This window comes from Canis lupus, chromosome 17 (genome assembly GCF_003254725.2).
Source record: "Canis lupus dingo isolate Sandy chromosome 17, ASM325472v2, whole genome shotgun sequence".
Taxonomy (NCBI): Eukaryota; Metazoa; Chordata; class Mammalia; order Carnivora; family Canidae; genus Canis; species Canis lupus.
This window is the reverse complement of record NC_064259.1, coordinates 10,586,715-10,612,201: the sequence shown is the minus strand read 5'-3', so window position 1 is coordinate 10,612,201 and position 25,487 is coordinate 10,586,715. Positions and strand designations below refer to the sequence as shown.

Sequence of the window (25,487 nt, the reverse complement as noted above, 5' to 3'; positions counted from 1 at the left end):
TACTCTCTCCATACAGCTTGATTTTTTTATTTACTTCAGTATGGAAATAATATCACTTTTCCAAATCACCAAAGCACATTTTTTTCTACCCTCATGGGTCTGATCTTGTTTGAAATTCCATTACAGCTGGACACCTATATGCCTTCCCCCCCCCCCAAATTGGGCTGTAAATTCTTGGATGCTGGCACTATGTACAATTTGTCTTGTTACCACTGCCTGGCATAGTATAGGACCTCAAGTTTGGTTGACTAAATACATGATTGAGGGGCAGCCCGAGTGGCTCAGCAGTTTAGCGCCACCTTCAGCCCAGGGCATGATCCTGGAGACCTGGATCAAGACCCACATCAGGCTCCCTGCATGGAGTCTGCTTCTCCCTCTGCCTGTGTCTCTGCCTCTCTCTCTCTCTCTCTCTCTTTCTCTCTCTGTGTCTCTCATGAATAAATAAATAAAATCTTTAAAAAAATACATGATCAAATTAATTAATTATTCCTCAACACTAATCAGGGCTTATTTTTTAAACAATGGTATTCAAACCACCCATACAATTGGAAATAATGACAAAATTTGGATAAAATATTTTAAAGGAAACCTTTAAATATCAAAGAGCCGACATGGCAAATGTTATGGGTTGAATCGTACCTGCCCCAGATTCAAATGTTGAAATCCTAGTCACCAGTAACTCAGAATGTGACTTTATTTGTAAACAAGGTCACTGCAGTTAGTTGTGAAGAAACTAGAGAGAAATGATGCATTACCCAGAGGAAGTGACAGTTTGAACAGCCCCAGATTTCGTATCTGAAACCATGGAGGCCAGCAGAAGTAGCACAAAATATTTCAAGTGCTAAAAGAAAAGAACTTCCAATTCTGGATTTTATATGCAGCAAAAATATCCTTCAGGAATGAAGGGAAAATACAAACATTTCCAGAGGAAGGAAAACTAAGAGAATGTGTTGCTTGCAGAAATACCCTTGAAAAATGACTGAAAGGAGTTTTGCAAAGAGCAAATGACAAGAGAAAGAGGCTGGTCTATAGAAGAAGGAAGAACAATAAAATGTGTAAACCTAAAGATAATATAATAGGCTATCCTCCTGTACATGAATTTTTAAAAATTATGTTCTGTTGAAGCAAAAATTCTAACATCTGATCTGGGGCTCAGTGCATGTAGAGGAAATAAGTCATTTATATTTTAAAGGCAGGATGAGTAAAGGGACCTATGTGGAGCTAAGATTTCTGTATTTTGCTTGAGTGAAAAAATGTCCATGTAGAGACATATAGACAGTTTAATATGTTACATATGTATATTGTAATTCCTAGATTGACCATGAAAATTACTATTCAAAAGTGATATTTAAAAATGATGAAGTGAGATTAGCAAGGTATTTGAATGTGTGTGTCTAAAGGGGTATAGCCATACCAGCTACTCCCACATTTGCAGGAAAGGATGGACACAAGAGGCTAGGTTCAAGTTCTGGCTCAGCCTCCTGCTACCTGTGACCTTAAACAAGGTCAGTAACCCATTGGAAGGCAAGAAGAAGGATATATGGAAATGAAGAGCAGAATAAGCAGAAAGCAAATAAAAGGGCACATTTAAGCCCTAATGAATCAATATTTAATTTAAACATTAATGGTCTAAATACAGATTAAAAGACAGATTAGTAGAGTGGATAAAAAGGCGCCTGGGTGGCTCAGTCAGTTAAGTATCTGCCTTCGGCTCAGGTCATGATTCCGGGGTCCTGGAGTTGAGTCCCACATTGGGCTCCCTGCTCAATGGGAAGGGGAAGTCTGCTTCTCCCTCTCCCTCTATCCCTCTCCCATGCTTGTGCACTCTCTCACATTCTCTCTTTCTCTCTCCCAAATAAATTAATAAAATATTTAAAAAATCATAATGTATAGGTAGGCTTGAAGTTGAAAGGATGGAAAAATGTGTCCTGCAAATATAAGACACCCATTTCATGGCACACAGGGCAGGGGGGTGCTTGAACCTCTGAGAGGTGATTAATTTTACACTTTGGTAACTTAGATGTGCAAATTGTAAATTTTAAGAAAATGGCTAAAATAATTACAATGGCGTATGTAATCTCCAAACCAGCAGAAGAAAAAAATACAATGAAATAGCCAACTTAAAAGAAGTGAGAAGGAGAACAAGTTTAACATAGGACAGGTGTGATAGAAAGATGGATGTGGGAATGGACTCTGAAGGGGAAAGGCTATAATGGATGGTTTCTAAAGAATTGGCAATGTGGTAGTTCCACAAGGGATCTCTTTAATATATGTTTTATATGCTGTAATGATATTCTGTGATCTTAGGTCTTATTTTTTATTTATTTATTTTTTTTAACGAAAGTAAAACACAGAAACCCACTATTGTTTCTCATACTTTCCAAGAAGAGTCAAAACAGATTTAGTCTTCTCAATTAGGTTTCATCCTGTTTCTAGGACATCTTAATTTAAGGTAGGCACTAAGAAATAGCTACATTATTAGAATGGTTATTTAATAAATCCATGTGGCATGAATTCTCTATCACATTTGCCTATAATTGGGTTCATTTATATCCTGTTTTACTTTGACTAATTTGATTTAATTATTCTTGAATTATTCTGCATTGTCCTATAAATGTGATCTTCAGAGTATTCCTCTCATGTAACAAAGGTAGTTTTTATAAATTTAAGTATAGAAGAACTACAATCCCATTTGTCCTTCCAAAAACCTTTGATGAGTTCTTTTAAAATCGATTCAGTTAATATTTATAAGGTATTTTAATATCATAGTGACATGCACTCTTTTCAAAAAATGATATCAAAGTTACCTATGGTTTTAAGCATTTTTTACATAATGAAGATAATTTAAAACTCTTTAGATCACAGGAGTATTTCAGATAACCATCTCCTGTGAGCCTCACAGCCACCTCAAGCAATCAGAGAGGACAGTACTTTTATCCCTATTTTACAGGGAACAGCATGGGACTATGGAACTTTAATATAAGGCAAACATTTGTAATTTTCTTTTTTGACTTTTAGAAAATATGTGACATTTTATAGTTTGATCGTACATTGTATTTCCATAGAAATATCGCATGAAAAATAAAAACTAAAATAAGTAAACTTAAGAGAATATTGTTGTATCAAGTACATTTTCGTAAGAACTAAAACTTTGGGGCACAATAGCCAAGTATGCAGTGAAAATGTACTGAAGACTTTTAGATTGCTTTACTGAGTTGATCATTTGAGTAAAATGGTAAAAATATGAGGTGACCTTCCCATTCAAAGCTGATCTTATCAGCCTTCTGTAAGCAGAACCCTCAATTAAGGAAATCCATTATTAAGATACTATAAAAAATACAGGTTTGCAGCATCTCAAATTCTAGAATTCCATAGAATTTTAGAGCAAAAAAGGATCTTTCAGATCTGCTACTACTATGAAACTTCAAAGAACTGCAGTATTTGAATGACATTTAGAGATGTTCTAGCCTAGGAGTCTTATTTTCGTCCTGATTTATGAGGAAATTTTCATCAATTCTTAATACATGGAAAAATAGTCATTTTTTCATGAACTCAGTTATATGACATTAAAGAACTTTTTCCCTAATATTTTGATCCATGTTTTTAAGATTGATATTTTTTGTTTTTATTTGAAGAGCTAAAAATTGGCAACCCCATCTTGGCTTCCCCCTATCCTCCTTTGGTTGTGTGTTAGGGAATTTAAAGAGTCTGTGGTATCAAGCAATTGGAGTCTAAGAGATGTTAGCCACTGCTGGTGTCTCCTGAATAAAGACAGGTGAGCTGAGGGCCAGAAGTGGTAGATGACATGCTCTAGGTCATTAATTGGAACCACATCCCCTGATTCCCAGGCCAGGTCTACCCTAGCTCTGTGTGCCACCTCAGAAAGCATGGGCTAGCTGCTTCTCTTCTGTGCCAAATCCAATAGCCCATTAAAATTCTATGCACTCATTCATAGACATTAAAAATTAAAAATCTATCCCTTTTGTCAAGTACTTTTCCTTTTATTAATTATTGAATCACAACAGACTCAATTGATTAATAACCCTTGTTACACGCATTTCCAGCTTATTGATAAGGTCCATCCAGGTACTACAGTGTATATGAAGGAAAATTTATTTAAAAATTATTAGAGCATTTAAAATGAAGGTAACTAAAACTAAGCCAGTCGCAACAGGAGAATCGCAGGAAATTCATGAGGGGGGAAATTACTTTCAATGGTAATTTTAAGTAGATTCACTCTCCAGCACTGAGCCTACAGAAGACAGCATCTTAAATACAAATTTTATCCTCGGATGGCAGAAAAACTGTTAAACAGCTGGAGTCCAGGAAGGAGAATGGCCTTGAGTCGGGTGGAATTCCGAAGCGTGCTGTAAAAATAAGCGACTGATATTTTTATTTATATCATTTATCTTGAAAGGGAGACAAGTAAATATTTAAAAAAAAAAAAAGTCAATAATTTTCTTTTTATTTGTTCAGACAAATGAAAAGGTCACTAACCAAACTCCTGCTGTTGATGTGCTCCAGGGAGACAGGACCACTGCAGTGGTTTTTTTAGCCTTATAATTACTGCTGGTCTGCAAAGAGCATGCACATTTACATAAGATAGAACAATGTGTTATCAATACAACAAAACGCAGGATGCTACAGCTGGAGCTGGCAAAATTAGCTGGACCTATGGGGGAATTAAGTCTTTTAGCCTGTACTAAGTGTTCCCAGGATGCCTAGAAAGTAGACATTTTGGAGGTTGATGATAGGAACAGATTTTTCCTGTGATGCCTACCATTTCTGCAGATGGTACATACAAGGTGCAGCAAACGAGCCGCAGGAAATTAGAAGTCATCCCTTATTTTGCTTCGATGCGCTAATATTTGACAAATCCTTTTCAGTCAGTGTCTCAGAGCATCTCTGTAATAAAATGCACAGTAGCTCAGGTAGGGGAAGTGAGGTTGTCAAGGGGCATGCTCAAAGAAAGCCACTCAGGGAGGAAGTGGTTCGAGGGGAATAGAAACTTAATGTCTCCAGACTCATCCTTTCTTGTTATGCCCCAAATCAGACACATCATTTGTTTTTCAGTGTCTTAAGAAGTGTTTGCATCTTGAAGTTTTCTCTGCAAGCATATTCAGTTTATCTGGAAGACGACCATTAATTTCTCCTGAATGCCAGTCATGACTGTGTGCTCTTACACTTTGAGTCTTGAAGCAGCAGTGTTGCAGTTGACAGGGGTGAAGTTAAGTAATTGCCCTGAACCCAGCTCAGATCCAACCCCAACATTTGGCAATTGTGTCTCCAGGCTTCCAGCTGAGTTTCCCATCACAGCCTGCACCTTCTCAAAGCTGCTTTAACAGAGAGGACAGTCACGGTAGCCTTGTCTGACCCTCAGAGGGCTGAACAGATCAGTAAGTGCCAAGAACTAAGTTGATACCCACAGTATTAGAGGCCTAGTGTGGCTCCATGAATAAATAAATCAGTGGCCTACCCCAAGCTGTGCACGGCTCCGCTTCAGTTAGGCTGGGATTTCTCCAGCACTGGCGGTTTGCCCTTTCTCTTTGTCTGGCCCAACTTTAGCACTGTCAGCAAATTTCTTGAGTTCTGTTCTCTTGTGAAGTTGCCTGTTACTTCTTGGTATCTTATCAACTTCTAGGGAGATTTCTTTCCCTCTTGTATTTGCCTAACGATACTGTGACCTTGGAGGCCAACTTTTACTATATTCCATTTATATTTTAAAATACATGTGAATGAAGTTCAGCATTTATCTGCCCCAAACTCTCAAGACTTCTGCCTCCTTATTCTGCTTTGTGATTGTCCCGGGTTCCAGAGAAAATCTTGACATGGGTAAGGATCTCGAGAGAGATGAAGAGTTCAGCTCACAGATTCTTGATTTAAGATCTATTCAGTTACAAGTGCCTTGATTTCAGAGAGTTCATCTCTGAGTGGTAGCAGAGTAGAGCAGAAAGGGTATGAGCCCTGAAATGTGGAGCTTGGAGCTGCGTCCCAGTTTCACTGCTAACTCCTTTCTGTAACTCTGGGCAACACACTTCTCTGTGAGCCTGATGAGTAAGATGATGTCTAAGGACCAGCCCTGGCTGCAGCCATCTGGGGCTTTCCATTATCCTGAAGTCTATAGTAGCAGAAGTGCTCTATCTGAATTGTTGACGGGTAGGTGTCTATTGCTTTGTATCCATGGGAAAGAGGTTCCATTATGGTTTTGGAAAAGATTAGGGTCCATGTTCTTGGAGCATTTTGACAAGTCTTAGAGAGAGGTACCTTATCCTGAACCCTAGAGGTTTGGAAAGGCTCATCAGCTATATTCTCATCTATCTCTAGCTATTGACTAGTTATGGGATAGCAGGGATCTTAATTTTACATTAATGAATCATTAATTACAATTAACTGCTTTTATAGCAGCTAGTGATTATTAGCTTTTTTTTTTTTTTTTTTTTTTTTTTTTTTTAAAGGCTGTTTTAGTTTAAGTAGTTACTGCAGCTTTCCAGGCTAAAAAAGTATGAACTTTTAGATACCTTTAGAGCAGAGCTCTTCATGTCTCCAAATGATCCCATCACTTGAACTTTAGGACAGAATGCATCCTCTAGATCAGGTCACTCATAAAACTTAGCCTTTTCTCAGAGAGCATCAGAAACAGATCAGGTTTAGGAGTGGGATTTGGAGTCAGGCTTTCCTGTCTTATTAGCCCTTGGAGCTTGGAAAAGCTCCATGTTTGAGTTGTTGGAAAATGTAGATGAGATAGAAGACATAAAAGAGCTTAGAAACTGTGAGTAAGTATGCACCACTACCTGTACTAATCCTGCAGAGTCATCTCTCACTGTCCCCTAGGGGATATTTAAGCAAGGACAGCTTCTGGCAGAGAGATCCAGCATGGAGGTAATCCAGTGAAAGATGTGAGGTGCACAGGTGGGTTATAGGTCACACAGTGAAATGGCAGAGGAGCTTTCCAAGAAGAAATGACTCACATTGACTCCTGAGGAGACATGGAGGATGTGAGGTCTCTCTTCTGGCACAGTTTAGGGGTAGGAAGCCTTCAACTCTCTTCCTCTCAGATTCTCGGTGAAGGATCCGTATCCTAAGATGCTTTAGAAACTTTCCTTCCATCTTCTGTATTTCCTGACACCTTTAGGAGAGGACTGGACTCTTGTCATGTCCATAGCCCAGATGTACAGAGAGCATTTGGAGATGGGCTGATGGCCCACTTCTGGGCTGGACCACTAAACTCTCTCTGTACTCTGGGTCCAGTTCAGCAGACTAGCTTCAATCTTCTTGTCTGTCCTTAGGCTAAGGCCAAAGATTATTTCTGCTCCAAAGAGCAGACATCGAGATGATGAAAAAACCAGACCACTGAAGAGTCCCTGTTCCATCAGTCACCATGCACTATGATGATGGCAAGGAATCCACTTGGGCCCAATTGTTGTGTCTCTGACACTGTTCACCAGCCCGTCTTTCTGTTTGCTGCTTCCACTCTGGTTAAGACCCGGTGGCACCTGCTTCCACTCTGGTTAAGACCCGGTGGCACCTGGATTTCTTTCATTTTTTAAATTTTCTTCTCTCTTCTTCATTTTTTTTTTGCTTCTTCATAACTAATAAGGATTATTAGTAGAGTCATTTGTTATATGATCAGTAAGACCAGGCTCCTGTGTGGAAGGAACTCACAGATCAACGCCAATCAAAAGAGACAATACCCCACATGCTGTGGCGGGCTGAAGAAAGGTTTCCAGTGCCAGCTTGAGCAATCAAGGCAAGGTGGGGGATGTATTTGTTTAATTTCTTCCCCTTTGCAGGCTCTGCCTTTACTAGATAGGAGCAGATTTGGGCTATAACTCGAAACTGAGGAGAGCCAGGTAGGATGAGGAAAGGAGAAGCAAGTGCTAAAAATTGGTTCCTTGAGGCAGTGAATGTCTCCTTAACAAACCTAGACCCCAAGCTCTGCGACTGAATTCTCACCAGCTGGGACCATGCCGCTCTGACCAAATCACGAGTGACAGATAAAAGAAAGACCTGAGATGCAAACCACATACCAATTTAGCAAAGGAGCCCTCTCAGGATTTCCTCTAAGGTCCTGAATGCAGAGAAATGATACCATTTCCTGGCTTAATAATGCAAGTTTGAAAATGTTTCAAGTGACCTATTCCATTTGTATTGATTGACTTAACTGTGCGGGGGAATTGCCTTTGGTGGGGATGGGGGTTGTACCATGAAAGGCTTCATACTTTTGTCTCTCAATTTTCCCATTCTGGGATACAAAGCCTTCCCTTTCAGAGGATGAGATGACATTCAGGAAACCAAGCCCCAGAAAGACTTAACATAGTAGATACCATGATGGGCTGTGCTGGGCGGTCAGGGGCCTTCCCTCTCCCTAACCAGCTGGGCTCTCTGGAGCATAGGAAATGAGAATATCAAACCATATGATCACCCAAACTCTTCTGAGATTGTGAATTCTGCTTAACTTTGAGGTATGACTGTTCATCTTCCAAGGGCAACGTTTGGTAGGCAGTAGGGTGGCAGTGGGGCATCTGAGGGGAACCTGGGTGTGCATGGTGGGGAAGAACAGACAAAGACAGGAGAACTACCATGAATAGCTGGTTGTTCCATGAACAGGCATCTTCTTTTTGGATGCCTAGTGCTCAGCTCGATCCATTGAAGTAGTCTAGCATCAGGCGTAGAGGCCCGTGTCATTGTAAACCCCCCTCTATGTGCCCATTCCCTGCCTGGGTGTGCTTGCAGAGTTCAGCTCTGCAGTAAGTTAATTTTTTTCTGTGTGGTCTCGCCCAAGTGGGCAGGTTCCTTGACAAGCTTTGGCTTTCTTTCTTTTCCTCTCTTAAAAAATTCACACGCTTGGTTCTGCCCAGAACAGGCCAACATGGCACCTACTGAGGATGCCAGTTCAGAAAACAGAGGACACACAGTTTGAAAGGAAAGCTCCTCATTTGTAGATGGCAGAAGCAGTTTCGTGGTGGAAGCTCTGCATATTTTTATTGCCTACAAATAGCCAACTCAAATCTCAAAACAAGACCATGTAAAGAGAAGAACTCAAGAAAAGTCAAAACCTTGAAACTTACCTGGAATGTATAATCTTAGGAATAGTCATCATCTGGATTAATTGTAAAATTATTACTCACATGTCACCAATGAAATGACCTTATAATAATGTTTTGATGCTTTCCCCCCTTCTCAAAATAGAGAATAAAATGCACAATGAATATTTATTCCAGGAAAACTTCCTAGTTTTAAAGAGCTTGAGAGTCTTGCTATCTGTTGATACTTCCCAGGTGGATGCTCAGGTTTCCTTTGACATGCTTAACATTATGCATGAGCAATTTGGGTTGTAAAACCAGTTTGCAAATAAATGAATTTCAGAGATTTGCTTGACAGGAAGGCAAAATCGTGATCAAAGTGTTCAGCTGATTAGAAGGGGAATAGAAACAATTAGGAGGTAAGGAGGAAGAGGAATGAAGGGAAGGATGTGTGATGTGTGTATATATGATCAAACCTGGCAACCAGACAACTCTGAGGCCTCCGGAAGACAGACCTACTCCCTCTTTGTCTTTTGGGAGCCTGCAGAGTAGGGAGGGCTGATGACGGCTGTGCTGTCCTCTTACAAAGATCCTTCACTTACATCTCTTCCTTTCATCTCCTCGGCCATCTGCTAGGGAAGCAGGAGCAGGACTGCTATTCCCATTTCACAGACGAGACAGAGGGAAGGGACTTGCCCAAGGAAGTGCCACGCTCCCCTTATGGTTCTCATCTGGGCTCTCCCTTCCCCACAGGAGCCTGCTTCTCCCTCTGTTCTCTGCCTCTCTCTCTCTGTGTGTCTCTCATGAATAAATAAATAAAATCTTTTAAAAAATAAAAAAAAAAAGAAGAAAGAAGGTAGGGTAGTGGAAAGGACAAATGGAAGCTCCAATGAGCACCAGGTACCTGGAATATCATTCGGCCCCGAATGTACAATGACATCGCCATGTCTCACCTTGGCCCTGGATGCCCATCGCTTCACCATCTTTCTGCTCTGAGTTTGGGGACAGCCTCATCAAGGCACATGTGTCGTCTGCTGCTTCTCAGTTACACCCTGCACTATCTCATCATTTATTTCTCCATAGTCAGCAGGTTGACATCAACGTAGTTGGCTCTTTGCCCTCCTCTTCCTTCCTTTTGGAACTTTATCCTGCACTAGTTGTGATAACATGAGTTTCTGTGTGTATTGGTCTCTTGCTGCTATAATATGTTTCCATAAACCTAGTGACATAAAACAATGCAAATTTATTACCATCCAATTCTGTAGGTCCGAAGCATGAAATGGGTCTCATTGGACTCAAATTGAGGTTTGGCTAGGGCTGTGTGCTTTCTGGAGGCTCCGGGGAAAATCTGTTTTCTTATCCCTTCTAGCTTTTATTATTTTATTTTATTTTATTTTATTTTAATTTATTTTATTTTATATTATTTTATTTTATTTTAATTTATTGACTTTATTTATTTATTTGACAGGGATGAGGAGAGAGAAAGTGAAAGAAAACACAAGCAGGGGGAGCAGAAGAGGGAGAGGGAGAACCAGACTCCTCGTTGAACAGGGAGCCCGACAATCCCAGGACCCTGGGATCATGACCTGAGCCAAAGGCAGATGATTAGCCCTGACTGAGCCACCCAGGCACCCCTCCCTTCTAGCTTTTAGAGGCCATCACATTCCTTGACTTGTGGTCTCTCTCCATATTCAAAGCTGGCAGTAGGAGGCCAAGTTTCTTCTCATGCTCCTTAAGTTTCTTCTCATCTTTCTATCACTCTCGCCTGCCGTGCTTTCCACTTGTAAGGACCCCGAGTCCTCCACCCTGGAAGCATGGCCCTCACCAGATTGATCACCATCATAACCTTAGGGACTAAACCTAATGAGCCTCAGAGGCTCAGTGCACATGCCTTCTCCTCATGACACTTCTTTGCATGTCCCCTCCTGGGGTTCCTCTCTATACTCTTGGCTAGGTTATCAATTCCTCAAGGGCTATCTTGGGGTGTCACCCCCTTGAAGTGCACCTCCCAGCACATAGCACAGTGCACACTCACAACCGTGTGTGGTACTGCCTCCCTGCACAGAGCAGGAGGACCTCTCAGACTCTCACATAATGTGAGTCACTTTCCCTATTTCCTTGCAGGGTAGTGATCCGAACACACACGCTTTAAGATGCCCTTTCTGGCTTTCTTCTCCCCTATATCTGATTGGTATTTCTAAATGAGAGAATTCTCATCAACATTTCTGATTCTTTTCATCATCCCCGTTATCCCTCACCAAAAATGACTCCTGAACTCAGAACTGAGGGATGCCAAACACAATAGGCTGATATGCCACTGAAATGCCCGGTTGATTCCTCCCTAAAATTCACAGGCTTGTGTAGACTGCTTGGCAACTGCCCCACTTGGGAGTCCTCGACTGAATGCTAATTTTCTTCTGGAGATCTTTGAAGATAAGGAAAAGCAACCACAAAAAATTCCCCATTGCCCCCCCCCCCCAACTTCCTTTCTGTTCTTTTTAAGATAAAGTTTTACTGTCTTATGGAAGATCTAATATAAGGACTTTAGAGTCAGAAAGCTTTGGGTTCAGATTGTAGGACAGCTATTTCCTGAGTGTCTCCTTTAGAGCAGATTACTTCATCTTTTGAACAAGGCCCCTGGGTACAGCTCCACTGGCTGTACAGTGCCCAACTTCAGTGGATGTTGTCCAATAGAGCACAATGATAATATTACCTCCTAGAGCTGTGCACTGCAGCAGCCCCATTTGTGCTCTACTAAACTCTAAAATGTGGGTTGGACCTACCACCACATGTATAGGTTATGGAGGCGGATTGACAATATTTAGTGTATCGAAAGTGCACTATTAAGGTCACAGTAACTATGAGTTCATGGTTTGGTCTGAGGCTAGTTCCTGGGATGTTCTCCTGCACACTGGGCTGAGGGTGCTTTAGGCCTTTCAGTGCACGCAAACATGTAATTTGGTTCCTGATGGATTGGGGTTGATTATTGTTTACGATTGAGTGTTGTGCTTTCATCTGAGTGAACTCATTAGGCATAGAGAATGAGACAGGTGCTGCTCTCTGGAGTGTCAGCATCATACACAGCTTCTCAGCCCTGTCACTCTGGCTTGGGCACAGGGAATGAGTGTTCCAGGGCAAACACTACTGCCTAGGGGATGTCTCTAAATCTGGACACGGACCATGTTGCCTACCCATTGAGCTCATTTACCATGGGGGGGGCGGGGGGAAAGAAGATTCTGACTCCATGTTTGATATATGCCCACTGAGAGCTTTCAAGCTCTACTCTCTATCCTTTGCTCCATATCTGGCCAAACTGAAAAGAAAGCCTGGTACACCAGTGTGATATTCAGACCATGCAGCCCCTGGGCCTTGTTCACAAGGGCCTTCATCCTGACCCCAGCCACTCACCACGATATAAACCAAGCCGTTTCCCCTACCTTCATTTGAGCTCTCCCTCAGCAGCGGGGGTACCTGTCCTGCTTGCCCTAGAAAGTTCTATTATGTGAGTAATACATCTTTTCTTATCATCTTTGTACAAGTATAACATCATCAGTCTCAATATCAGAACCAATTTTGAGTGGAAGGTTGGTTACATCTTCCATTGGGCAACCACAAAACATTAATTTTGCCTTTAATGCTTGAATTTAGAGACAGCTAGGGCAGAAAGAAAAGAATATCGGACGCGAGGCTAGAAGATCTGACAGTCTTGTTTTAGCTGGTCATCAGCTCTAGGGTATTTGTGAAATGGCTTACATGCTTTCACTTTTTTGAAATGGGCATTCTGATAAAGACTTTAAATTGCTTAACACATTGGGGCACCTGGTGTCTGAGTCAGTGGCGCATTCGACTCTTGATTTTTGGCTCAGGTTGGGAGCTTGAGCCTCACGTTGGGCTCTGGCTGGGCATGGAGCCTGCTTAAAATTCTCTCTCTCTCTCTCTCCCTCTATTCCCGCCCCCACCCTTTCTCTCTCCCTCTCTAAAACAATAAATAAATGAAGATAAATAAAATGGTTAATACTGTGTTCACATGTCGTAGTTAAGGGTCTTGTCATCTGGAAGGCTGCATTACAAGTAACGATAGTTAACATGATCTGCTTTTGCTCTGAGGCCACAAAAGCCACAAATGAGGATCTTTTTCTCTTTAGCTCACCTTTGTTCTCCATGTATGCCCAACTCATTGCTGTTGTTTTCAGAGAAAGATTTGATAATCCTTGTTGCCTGAAATTAGGGTGGGTGACTTTTCTTCCATACCTGAAGAACATTTTTTCTTTCAGAGGCATGGTTCTGTTCTCTGGCCACCTCTTCTTTGTGGAATAATAGAATTTTAGATCATCAGAGCTAGAGCGACCTTTCAGATGATCCTGAATGGTCCAGCCCCACTCCCTCCAGGTGAGAGTATCCACGTCTAATGAAGTTAACTCTCCGAGATCATACAGCAGTTACCGATGGGCTTTCCTGCATATTTCTTGTGTTGGACTGTAAGTGACCATCTCTTGGTATCATGAGGAACGTTATTAATCTACTGGTACATTCAACATGAAGTTGATTTTTTTCTAAACTGTATCAGGGCCTCCGATAATGCATTTTGAAATTGATCCCACCTGACTTTGTGGCTTTCCATCAAATATTAAAATTAGAGGACAACATAATAGTGAGAAGCTTTCACATCTTTATGATGCAGGAGTTCTCTTTCCAACATTTCTCATTGGGAAACATCTAGATTTCTTTAACAGTTCCAGTGACAAGAGCCAATACAGACTCTGTGTCATTCTGCTTTCTCTTATTCAGTTTTTAGCACAATACCCTCTGCCTAAGCCAGCCTATTCGTTCTTTATTTTTATCTTCTTCCAAAACTTAAATCCTTTATTCTTTGGCCAGAAACATTTTTTTTTCTCAAAAAAAATTTTTTTTTCCACAGCTCCTCAGCTTTATTGACCCTGTTCTATTGGTTTGTTTGACTTTGTCATCCATTATTCGAGTCTTTTTTAAATTGGGGCTTGTTGCAGAGCTCGGTGAACTGCTTGTTAAAATGAACAGTGTCACCTGCTTTTCGTTTTCATTTGGATGATTAGTGATTGTGCATCATTTCTTCCGTGTCACAGCCACCTCATGGAAGAGGCACGATGCAGGTGGTATCGCTACGGATGATGAAGCCATTGGCTGAATGACGCTCCTTCATCCCAGACATCCCCACAACTGGTAAGAGACAGATTTGGGGCTGGCACATTGATCTATATCATTTGAGCTCAGTTTTCCTTTGGGCAACGCTAAGTATGTTCTTCCCATTATGGCAATGTCTCGGTAACTAGAGGGATGGCAGGGCATTTGGGGGAATGGGGGATAATTTTCTGTGTCCCTAAAATCAGCTCTATGCTATAATCTCTTCCCCCATACCTTGTTTCTCATAGCCACCATGTGTCGTATGTGATTTTAGTTTTTACATTTTTGTCCAGTGTGAAGAGTGTTTCCCTTCCTCTCGCCTTGCCTTCGTGTCTGGCCTACATCTCTTAGGATGGAAGCACAGTTATTTTTTTTCCCCCAGATTGTGCATAGCTTCCCAAATTCACGACAACCATTTGCCTTTAATTTCTACACTGGAATCTTGCCTATGAAATGTGTCCAACTGTTCTTAGGTAATTTCTCAGTTTCAGACTAATTCCAATCATGTTGAAACAAAACAGACTTGTGAGACATAAGCTCAGTTTTTAGATTCTGACAACTGGCATTTTTTATCTTGTTCTAGAATTAGCAGTGATTTGAGGGAGGGATGGGGAAGAGTGGGCAGCTCTGGCAGCTGGCACATCAGGGGGCAGTGAACGGGGAGGAAGGCCAGGTACGGGGCTCTCTGCTCTCTGACCCTTGGCATCCCTGCTGGTGAGACAGGCACACCCCCATGGACCTGCCACTCTGCCCCGCAGACATCATACCACCTGTAAAGTAACCCGTCACTGTTCCGGAAACACTGGAGGTCGGCAACAAATGGAGATTTCTTCTTTTACAGCAAATGAGACCAGTCATGAAAAATGCTGTATAAACTTCAAAGGTCTCATTATTATTGGTAGTTACTTCTTTCTTGGGTGCCTAGAGTTTCACTCCTTAATTAGGGGGCACTCCCTTAGCCTCTTTGGAATAACATTCAATCACAAAGGTGGCCTTTGATCCTCCTGAATAGGTCACACCCAGGGTTTTAAATACAGTTATAATCTCCAACTAATCATAGTATAAATGCTGACAGCTTGCAGCCTAGAAGAGGTGAGTATGAGCCAGTATCCTTACCCACCACTTCAGTGTCTCCATTCCTGGATTAGCCAAGTAAGTGTGAGAAAGAGCTGTGACTTTCCCCTTTTAGGAGTCTTTCTGTAAAACCAGCCATTCTGGTCTAAGAAGCTGTGCTGTTCTCCGCCAGCCCCAGGGGGTAGGCAAAGCACAGACAATAGGAGTCAGCATTGTATTCAAAAGCAGGAGCCTTGGAATCAGACAGATGGGTTGATTCCAGTCCAAGATCAACCATTCCACTGCTGTGCGTAAGTGGCAAGTTACTTTATCACTGCATGTCTGGCTTCCTTCATTTATAAAAGGGAGGCCATCCTGCCTGCTTGTGGGGTTGTGTGAGATGGAAAGAGATAATGTGTGTGATGCACTTGTCGCAGAGCATGCAATGCTAAAGGAATGCACGTTTTCTTTGCAGGCTTTTTTGTCTCTACACTGATGTCTGCTCCATCAGGGAGGGCTCCTTTCCTTCCCATGCCAGTGAATGTCTCCCTCCCCAGTCCCAAACAGTGAGGATTTCCACTTAAACGGCCTCACAGCCTGCCTTAAAGGCCGAAAAGGGCATATTCCGCATATACTCATTCATTCATTTGCGATACAATAAGAAAGATTCTATGATGGTTTAGTAAATGTGAAGTCATCTCAGTTCAACTCACGTTTGTGCATTTGATCCGGGTTCTTCTTTATGAGTTTCTGCTCTAGCTCAGAGAATTCTTTCTGCTGCTCTCTGTTCTGCTTAGAGATGTATCTTGAGTCTCCAAAATGAGAGGGAAAAAAAACCCTCACAAAAACAAAGAAGAAAACCATTTACATGTTATGATTTATTGTCAAAATGGTTATGGTGGTGAGTGGGGATTCACTCTAGTTTATGAATAATATATTTACACTATTATGTCTCCTGGTGAATTTATAAGATTGATGTTGAAAAGAGAGACTCTAAGTATGATGAATTGCTACCACATAACGGTAGTCAATCTTTATCAGCTTCCATTCAAAATGAGCTGGAATGGTAGCAGGGATGCTCTGAGAGGTTTACAACTGGTGTGTTCTGCTATGTTCTTGCAATTCCTTTGGAAAAAAACAAAAGGTATTGAGGGCCAGGCCCATTGTGATGTCTTGGGTGAGCACAACAACAGGGTATGCCCAGGGCTTATTAATACAGGACAGGAGGCAAGATCTATGATTCAATCAGAATTGGGACTTTTGGAGTGGCCGACACATTGAAATGTCAACACTTGAACATGTGCTGTCTTCAAATAGGCAGTGAATTTCATGGAGATTCAAGATGGTGTTAGCGAAACATATGTACATGGAGCCAGACAGCATCTATTTTCTGTATAAAGACTTTTTGTAGCTAGAAGTAGTATCCTAGTAGAATCCTGGTTTCTTCACTCAGCTTATGTTTATTTAATGCCAACTGTGACCTAAGCCTTGCTATAGGCATTCATGTATATAAGAGAACAAAGGAGAGGAGTCCCTGCCCTCTGGAAGCTTACATACTACTGAGCCAGAGACAGAAATGGATTGCTAAGCAAGTAAATGTGCAGGAAGTCGGGTCATGAAAATGACTATGTTGAAAAATAAGGTTAGAGGGATAGAGAATTTGGGTGGATATGGGGAAGATTTAGTTTTCATTTTAATCGATTAGGGATATTTGGGGACCAAAATAAAGGAAGGGCAGGAGCAAGCCATGAGGATACCTGGTTAAGAACATTGTAGGTAATAAAGGCTTTGGGGTGGAAGTGGACTTGGTATGCATGAGCTGATTGGAATGGGGGAAGCATCAGAAATGCATGCAGAGTTGGATGGCAGTGTCTGTGTCTGTTGGGAGCGCCAGCGGAGAGTGAAGTAGGAAGAAGCTGAGGCCATCCATGTACCGAATGTACTGTAGCACATACTGAAGGTTTCCTATGTGCTGGGCTTTCGGGGGATTCAGAGCATCTAGATCCTTATGGATCCCATAAAGATCTGCCTTGCTCCTACTCTGAACTAAATATCTCAGAAACTATGTCAAAGAAGTGCCACCATCTACCCATTTTCTATGGGTTTAGATCTGGGCCACCTGGCCTCACTCTAGCCTTGTGTTTCTAGGACTGTCCCCTGCCCCCAAAATGATTATGCCCTAAGCTTCCCTGTAGCTGACAGCAGACCTGCTCTCGGTCAGCTTTCCACCTGGCTCCAACTTTTTTTTAAAGTTATTTATTTATTTATTTATTTATTTATTTATTTATTTATGAGAGAGAGAGAGAGAGAGAGGGAGAGAGAGAAAGGCAGAGACACAGGAGGAGGGAGAAGCAGGCTCCATGCCAGGAGCCTGATGTGGAACTCGATCCCGGGACTCCAGGATCGCGTCCTGAGCCAAAGGCAGGCGCCAAACCGCTGCTGGCTCCAACTTTTAAAAAAGATTTATTTATTTCAGAGAAAGAGAGAGAGAGAGAGAGAGAGAGAGAACACACAAGTAGGGGAAGGGGCAGAGGGAGAGGGAGAGAATCTCAAGCAGATTTCCTGCTGAGCCCAGAGCCTGATGCATGGCTCCATCCCAGGACCCTGAGGTCATGACTGAAGCCAAAACCAGAAATCAGACACTCAACTGACTGAGCCACCCGGGTGTCCCCCACCTGGCTCTAAATTTTATCTTCTTTCTTCAGCTTGGTTAGTTGGCCAAGGATTTTTGTTATTAATGCTCTTCCTGCTTCACCACATCCTCAGGTACTTTTCCTAAGCACTGTCCCCAAGGTCATCTCTCAGCCTCTCTCTTCCTGGCCTATGAGATGATCCTAGGGCATGAATAAGAATCTCTGCCTTCAAGAATCCTTTGCGGAGGGGATCCCTGGGTGGCTCAGTGGTTTAGCCCCTGCCTTCAGCCCAGGACATGATCCTGGGGATCTGGGATCAAGTCCCACATCGGGCTCCCTGCATGGAGCCTGCTTCTCCCTCTGCTTGTGTCTCTGCCTCTCACTGTGTCTCTCATGAATAAATAAATAAAATCTTAAAAAAAAAAAAGAATCCTTTGAGGAGAGCACACCTGTCCAGTCCATCAGTGCAGGTTGAGTTAGATTGATATGCATGCTCTGTTGGAGGAGCAAATCAAGTGACATATGAGTTTGGAGAAGGAGGAAAACTTTCTGCCAAGAGAAGGTAATGGAGGCTCACAAAGAAACTGACCTTTGGCTTGGGCCTTGAAGGTATATGAGATAGCAGTGTGCAGAAGGGGTATGGGCTGGAAAAATGCATTCCATGCAGAAGGAGCTGCTTTTAAAAATATATGCATGTTTAAGAGTGCATGGTGTGTTTCAAGAGCTAGGGTCACCCTCTGTGTATAAAGCGAAGCAGTAGACCGTAAACCAACCAGGGAGAGCGGACTTTATCTCAAAAGCTATCTTCAAGAGCCATTGAAGACTTTTAACATGTGTGGAGGGAGGGGATCGTATATGATTGATTAGTCTTAAGGGGATCATTCTTCCCCAAACACTACAAATTGGTGGAAATATACACTTTGGTCATGATGCGCCTGCACGTTGTGCCTCATGGAAGAAGTCAGGGGAGGGGAAAAACTACCAATTTATCATCTATCATTATTTACAATGATGAAGACTTAACATCAATGGTGCTTGCTGTGTGCCAGGAACTATCTAAGCCCTTTTTATAAAGATTATCTTGTTTACTATGAGGCTATCAGTGAGATACAGTTATTATTTTAATATTACAAATAAGGGACATTTCCCAAATAAGGGAAGGATGAGGGCAGAGCTAGAATCATATAGTCAAATCACAAGGGGCCTTGAGACCATGCATAACTTTCTTGCCAAGGGAGGAAAGAAACAGAAGCCCAGCAAGGGGAAGTGCCTTATACATAATCACCCACACATTGGTAGTGGAGCAGGGACTGGAATCTGGGTTTTATGGCTCCATGTTCTGAACTAACCACCCACCAGGAATCATCATGCTGTGCACAAATCCCCAGCTCCCAGTGGTTCGCCATATCCTCTGTCAAGTTATTCACAGATGGCAGGTCTGGGGATCCTCCTTTCTGCAATGGGAAAAGCCCAAGAAACCACTCCCTCTTCAATGATTGACATATCACCATTAGTGATGAATTCATTTGGGTTAATCATACCACCTCCCCCCGCCCCCCCCTATGGTCTTTTAAAATTGGAATGGGCTCACGGGAGAGAGTATTTTAAGTGTGCACTACCTTAGCATGAGTGATTTTGTCAAAGGTTTTCCCACCACACCCCCTTGGCCCCATGGGAAGAATATGCTGCGTTGCGTTGGTTGGAGGAACTAATGGGGTGAAGCAGACGTGTGTGCATACCAGATGACTTTTGGCTTAGTTTTACATTTGGAGCTGATACTAGCTTCCTTCTATTTTACACATTCTGATTTCCACTGTTCCCCTTTTCAGACTCTGCACAGTGGCCAAACTTACCTGCATGTCTAGCCCTGCACAAATATTTTAGTGATGATTATATGTAAGAACTCAAATACATGCTGCCCTCTACTTTTGTGGTTTTCCTTCCTTCCTTTTTTTTTTTTTTTTTTTTGTTTTGGTTTGCTTGCTTTTGAGTTTGCTATTTCCAGAAATTCTTCCTAAGTCTACCCTAATCAGCTCCGAGCACACCTTTATACTGTGATTTCTTCAGTTTGGTACTGGGTGATGCCTTTGTTTTCACTCCCTGCAGATCCTTCCATCCATGCGTGCTGCTGAAGAAGGCAAAGTGAGGCAACCAAAATCTTGGATTCTGGTTCCAGTTTCCCCCTCACTGACCCATGACAAGTCCCAAGGCTCCTCCTCATAAAGTAGCTCACCTTCTAAGACATAGGAGAGTGTATCAAATGTCCTTTCCAAATATTAAAAGCAAGAGCCTATGGTTTCAATTAGATTGCAGTCATCTTGGAGTAGGAGCATGAGTTCACCATTTCTGGTGGAACCTTGCTCTACCACCTGAATTGGGGGCACATAGCACCATGAAAAGGACATTCGACACACAAAGTTTCCTGTACATGTTTCAGCTCTGCCCTTAACTTTCTGCCTGGCCTTGGAAACTTCTGATGAACACCCTTAGCTTTAGGTTCCTTATCTACAAATTAGCACTAAGAATCTCTACCTCGTATACCTGTGGGGATGATTAAATGAGGTCAAATATAAAGGTGCAACACATGGATTACTTTTCAAAAAATGTCTGAGTTACAGCCTCACAAAGGATATGCTCAACCCTTATTATAACTGAGGTTAGATCTGGTTGGGTTTGACATAATTGTAACTATCAGCTGACTCTCTATTGTCTGAAATGAGGGGTTCTCTGCTGCAGAGATAGATTATAACACATTTTAACTCCAAAGTTGCTACTGAGCTTGCAATCAAGGACATCCTGGAGACTCCATCATTAACTCAGTGTTTAGGAGACTCTCATTCATGCTTTGGAATATTTAGCACAAAGACATGCATAGCTAGACATGCAGTTCCAATATAAAAAAAATCAATGATTTAACAAACCTATCTGTAATCATTAAGAAGATGTTTTCAATAAACCATAATGGGTACTTTTTTCACCCTAAAAGACTCACTGGATTTGCAGCTGGGTAAGGATCAAGTCAGCTCATCTCCTCCTATGAAATTGCCCATTCAGATCTGCCCGCTGCAATAGATTCAGCTGTGATTTGCAGCAAATTAGCTCAAGTGATTTCACATTACAACCTTCTGCTAAAGACACTTTCCTAATGGGCCCTGTTTCTTGCTGGGTCTTCAAAGTCTTCTTTTGTTTTTGTTCTTGAATTTCAGAAGAGCTTAGGACAGTTTAGAGTAGTCCAATAAAATGCAATAAAAATGATTAAGGAATGTAAAGAGCATGAGCTGCAAGACCAGAAAATTAAACCTGGAGTATGCTTATAGGCAGGTAGAAAAGGCAGTGAAGAGCATGGTGAAAGGCAGAGTCATTCAACATACATTAACCTGCATTGATTTACTGAGCATGTGCGGTGCACTACACTGAAATTCTGGCACTTGGCTCTAAGCTTTGTGGCTTAAGCTTTGTCCAGCCCACAGAACAGGAATTCACCTTGTGCCTAAGTGTGTGAGGGATTTGAAGCTCGGGAAGTGTCTTCATTTTCTGTGGCTGCTGTGACAAATCACCACCGTCTTAGTGACTTAAAACCATGCAAATTTATTGTCATGAAGGTCCCTAGGTCAGATGGCCAACAGGAGTCTCCCTGGGCTAAAAGCAAGGTATTGGCAGGGGTGCATTTCTTTCGGAGGCTCCAGAGCAGAATGCTTTTCTTTGTCTTTTCTAGCTTCCAGAGACTGTCCCTGTTCCTTGGTTCATAATCCTTTTTCCATATTCAATCCTCTCCTGCCTCCTGTATTCACTTTTAAGAACCTGTATTAATTTGCCAGGGCTGCAAGAACAAAGTCCAGAGCCACAAACTGGGTGGCTGAAACAGCAGACATGTTTTGTGTGTTTTTTTTTTTTTTTTGACAGTTCTGGAGGCTAGAAGTCCTAGATCAAAAGGTTAGCAGGGTTGCTTCCTTCTGGGTATTGTTCTGACCTGTCACCTAACTTCTGGTTGTTTAGTGGCGATCTTCAATGTTCCTTGGCTTACAGAACTGTCACTCTGACTTCTCACATGACCTCTGACCTTCATCTCACATGGCACTCTCCCTGTATATGCTTGTTCATGTACAAATTTCCCCTTTCCTGAAGGGCACAGGTCATATGGGATTAAGGGGCCACCATACTTCAGTATGACCTTTGTTTAACTGGTTATATCTGCAATCACATTAGTTCCAAGTAAGGTCCTATTCTGAGGTCTTTGGGGTTAGAATTTTAGCGTATGAATTCTGAGAGACACAATTCAGCCTGTGACAGGACCCTTGTGATTACATAAGGCCCATCCAGGTAATTCAGGATAATTTCCCTATCACAAAGTCCTAATTCAGTCAAAGCTGCAAAGTAATAGGTCATATATTTACAAGTTACATGGACTAGCATGTAGACCTCTTTGAGGGTCTGTTATTCTGTTTCCCACAGAGCTTCTGGGTTCAGGTAGTATTAGAAACCTAGAGGATGAGGGGGGATTTGTTAAAAGGAGATTTTTGGTGGAGAACACTGGAGAAAGAAGGAGCTGTATCCCCAGGAGATTATAGAAGACAACCTTGCTTTCAGCAAACCACATAATCTTGTACGGTTGGCAAGCTTTATGCTCCGGCTTCTTTTTACTCTGTTAGACATGATCTACTGTTGTTTCTACCTTAAAGCACTTTCTCCAGGTTTCTATGACACTATGATCTATTTGCTTGCTTTCAACCACCATCACTATTCCTCCCTGTCTGTCCAGTCCAGTGGTGGCAAATCACAGCTGCTGGTCTCAGTCTGCCTGCTGCCTCCTTTTGTAAATGAAGTTTTCATGGAATGCAGCCATGCCCACTTGCTAATATACTGGAGCCTAGAAGTCCTAGATCAAAGTGTTGGCAGGATTGGTTCCTTCTGGGGACTGTTCTGACCTGTCACCTAGCTTCTGGTTGTTTGGTGGCGATCTTCAGTCTTCCTGAAGTGTTCCTGTGGCTACTTTCATGATACAGTGCCAGAGCTGAGTAGCCACAAGTGGGGTGTGGTATAGCCTTCAGAAGTAAAAATGGCTATGGCCTGGCCTTTTATAGAAAAAAAGTTTCCTCATCTCTGTTCTACTTTCTATTCTCCTCCTCCCAGCTTTGGAGGGCTCCAGAATTCAATCTCTTATTCATCTTCTCTTTTGCATCCACATTCTTTAAGTGATCTTAGCCGGTCTCCCATCTTTAGCTACCACCTCCCTACTGAGAACACTTGAAACTGAGATGGTCAATTCTGACCTGTCCCCTGTGAGTTTCGGGTACAAATATCAAACAGCCTCTCAACAGCTTCATGTGAGTAATTAACTAGAATCCCAAAGTTAGTTTCCAGGAAAGAACACTTGAATTCCAATACCCTGATCTGTTCCTCCCCTCAGTGACATCGTCATTCAATCCAAAGACCTAAGCTTTGATTCTCCTCTTTCCTGCACCCCCACATCCCATCCATCAGCAGTTTGGTGAGCACTACTTCTAAAATATCCCTTGAATCTGAACACCTTTCACTGCCTTATTGTGTCTATGGCTGCCAGTGCCATGTACGCCAACATCTGGCACCTGTGCTACTGTAATGGCACCTGCTATTCTCCTTCCTTCTACTCTGCCCACCCCTGCCCTCCAGTAAATTCACTGACCAGCAGCCTAGGAATCTATCGTAAAGTAAATTTGACATTTCTTCCTCTGCAATGGTTTCCCATCTTTTTTTACGGTTTCCCATTTAAAAAATAAAATCAAATTTCTATGCCTGACAAGACATCCATGGGTCTGTGAGGTTTGGTCTCTGTCTGCAACTTCTATCGCCTCTCTCTGGCTCATCGCATCCCTATTTCCTTGGCCTTCATTCTAGGGCTTGAGTACCTCAAACACATCTTCATCTCTGGAACTTTGTATAGTTATTGTTCTCCCTGCGTGAACTCTTTGTTCCATAGTTTTCACATTTCTGGCTCTTATCACGGTGACCTCTGTTTAAATGTCACCTCCTCAGAGTTCTACCCTGACGATTCTTGCTAAATAGTCCTCCCTCTCATATCTCACTCTTGTAAATTTTATTCATAGAACTTTTCAGTTTCTGAATTTATCATTTTATTGTTCCTTGCCTTGCCACAAAACTCACCCTTCTCTCTCCGCTTTCTACAACAATGGGACGCAACCTATGTGATGGCAAGAACTTGGTCTGGATGGCAAGAACTTCATGGAAGAGGTGACCTGGGAGCCTCCCAGGTGATATTTCTTTATTTAGGCACACAGGCTTATGTGCATGAGTACTTTTACATTTTTATACTCTAATTCTCCATGTTGTCAAATAATTTTTTCATTCAGTATTATATCACAGATATTTCTGCATGTTTAATAGGCATGTGTTTTCATATGTGTATGGCCACAGACTATCATATTTTTTTTAATATACCTGATTTTCTTAACTAATGCCCTAACGTTGAACACTTATTCTTTTGGCATTATAAACACACTCTGATGATGTCTACTGCAGGCATTTTCAACACTTGTGTCTTCATAGGGCCAACTTTCAGCCCATATTCACAGGAGGCCAGACCAATTGTTGGGACATAGAATATCTGTACCAAATTGTACACAACTGACCAGTCTGTACTACACATGTGTAAGGACCACAATGTGTCTCAAATCCCAGCCCCCTAGCTGTCCAGGTCTCTGTCCCAGAACCCTGCAGACCTTCCTCGCAGCCTGGAGCCAAAGGTGGATGCCTGGCTCATCGGGGTCCCTCCAGGACACTGTGTCAGGTCACTTCTGTGTCATGCACTGTAGGAACAGTTTTGAATATTTGTTTATAAATCTCATGCTACCATGACTTTAAAGTTAGATAGAAGTTATGCATATCACACATTTTGATACATACTGCAAAAGTTATTTCTAGAAAATTTGTTCAGCTAGGCATATGTAAGTGTTGAGGTTGGAGAAGTTATTTAATTATAACTTCACCAAAGCTGGATATTGCCAATCTTTAATTTTTGTGGGTCTTATTGGAGAAAATATATCTGATTTTTGTTTTATTTGCATTAGTCTGATAATTGATAAACAGCATCCCTTTGTATGTTATTGGTCACTTTTTTTTTTTATTTGCGAGACAGAGACAGAGACAGAGAGCATGAGCAGAGGGAGAGGCAGACTCCCCACTAAGCAGGGAGCCTGATGTGAGTCTCCATCCCAGGATGCTGGGATCATGACCTGAGCCAAAGGCAGACACTTAACTGACTGAGCCACTCAGGCACCCAGTCATTGGTCATTTATACATATTCTCTTTTAAGAGAGACTTTCTGCTTATGTATTTTGCTCTCTTTTCTTTGGACTGTGGAAGTGTAACATTTTCTTTCTCTTATGAGTCAGATTTGAGGTATAACTATTTTTTTTTTGGTATAACTATTTTAAGAGCTTTATTGATATATAATTCACATACCATGCAACTCACCATTCAGAGTGTGCAATTGAAAAGATTTCAGTACATTCACAAATTTGTGCAATCACCACCACAAGCTAATTTGAGCACATTTTCCTCTCTCCAAAATGAAACTTTGTCCTTGTTAGCAATCACTCATTACCTCCTCTACCCCAGTCCC

General features: G+C 42.0%; 1 long non-coding RNA gene across 1 annotated transcript in view; it reads left to right on the top strand.

The window, feature by feature from the left end:
• The first annotated feature begins 15,377 nt into the window (after positions 1–15,377).
• Positions 15,378–25,487, top strand: part of LOC112664808 (uncharacterized) — a 40,322-nt gene continuing 30,212 nt past the window's right edge. The window contains exon 1 of the long non-coding RNA XR_007403075.1: positions 15,378–15,547. This is a non-coding gene — a long non-coding RNA (uncharacterized LOC112664808). The remainder of the gene's footprint in view (positions 15,548–25,487) is intronic.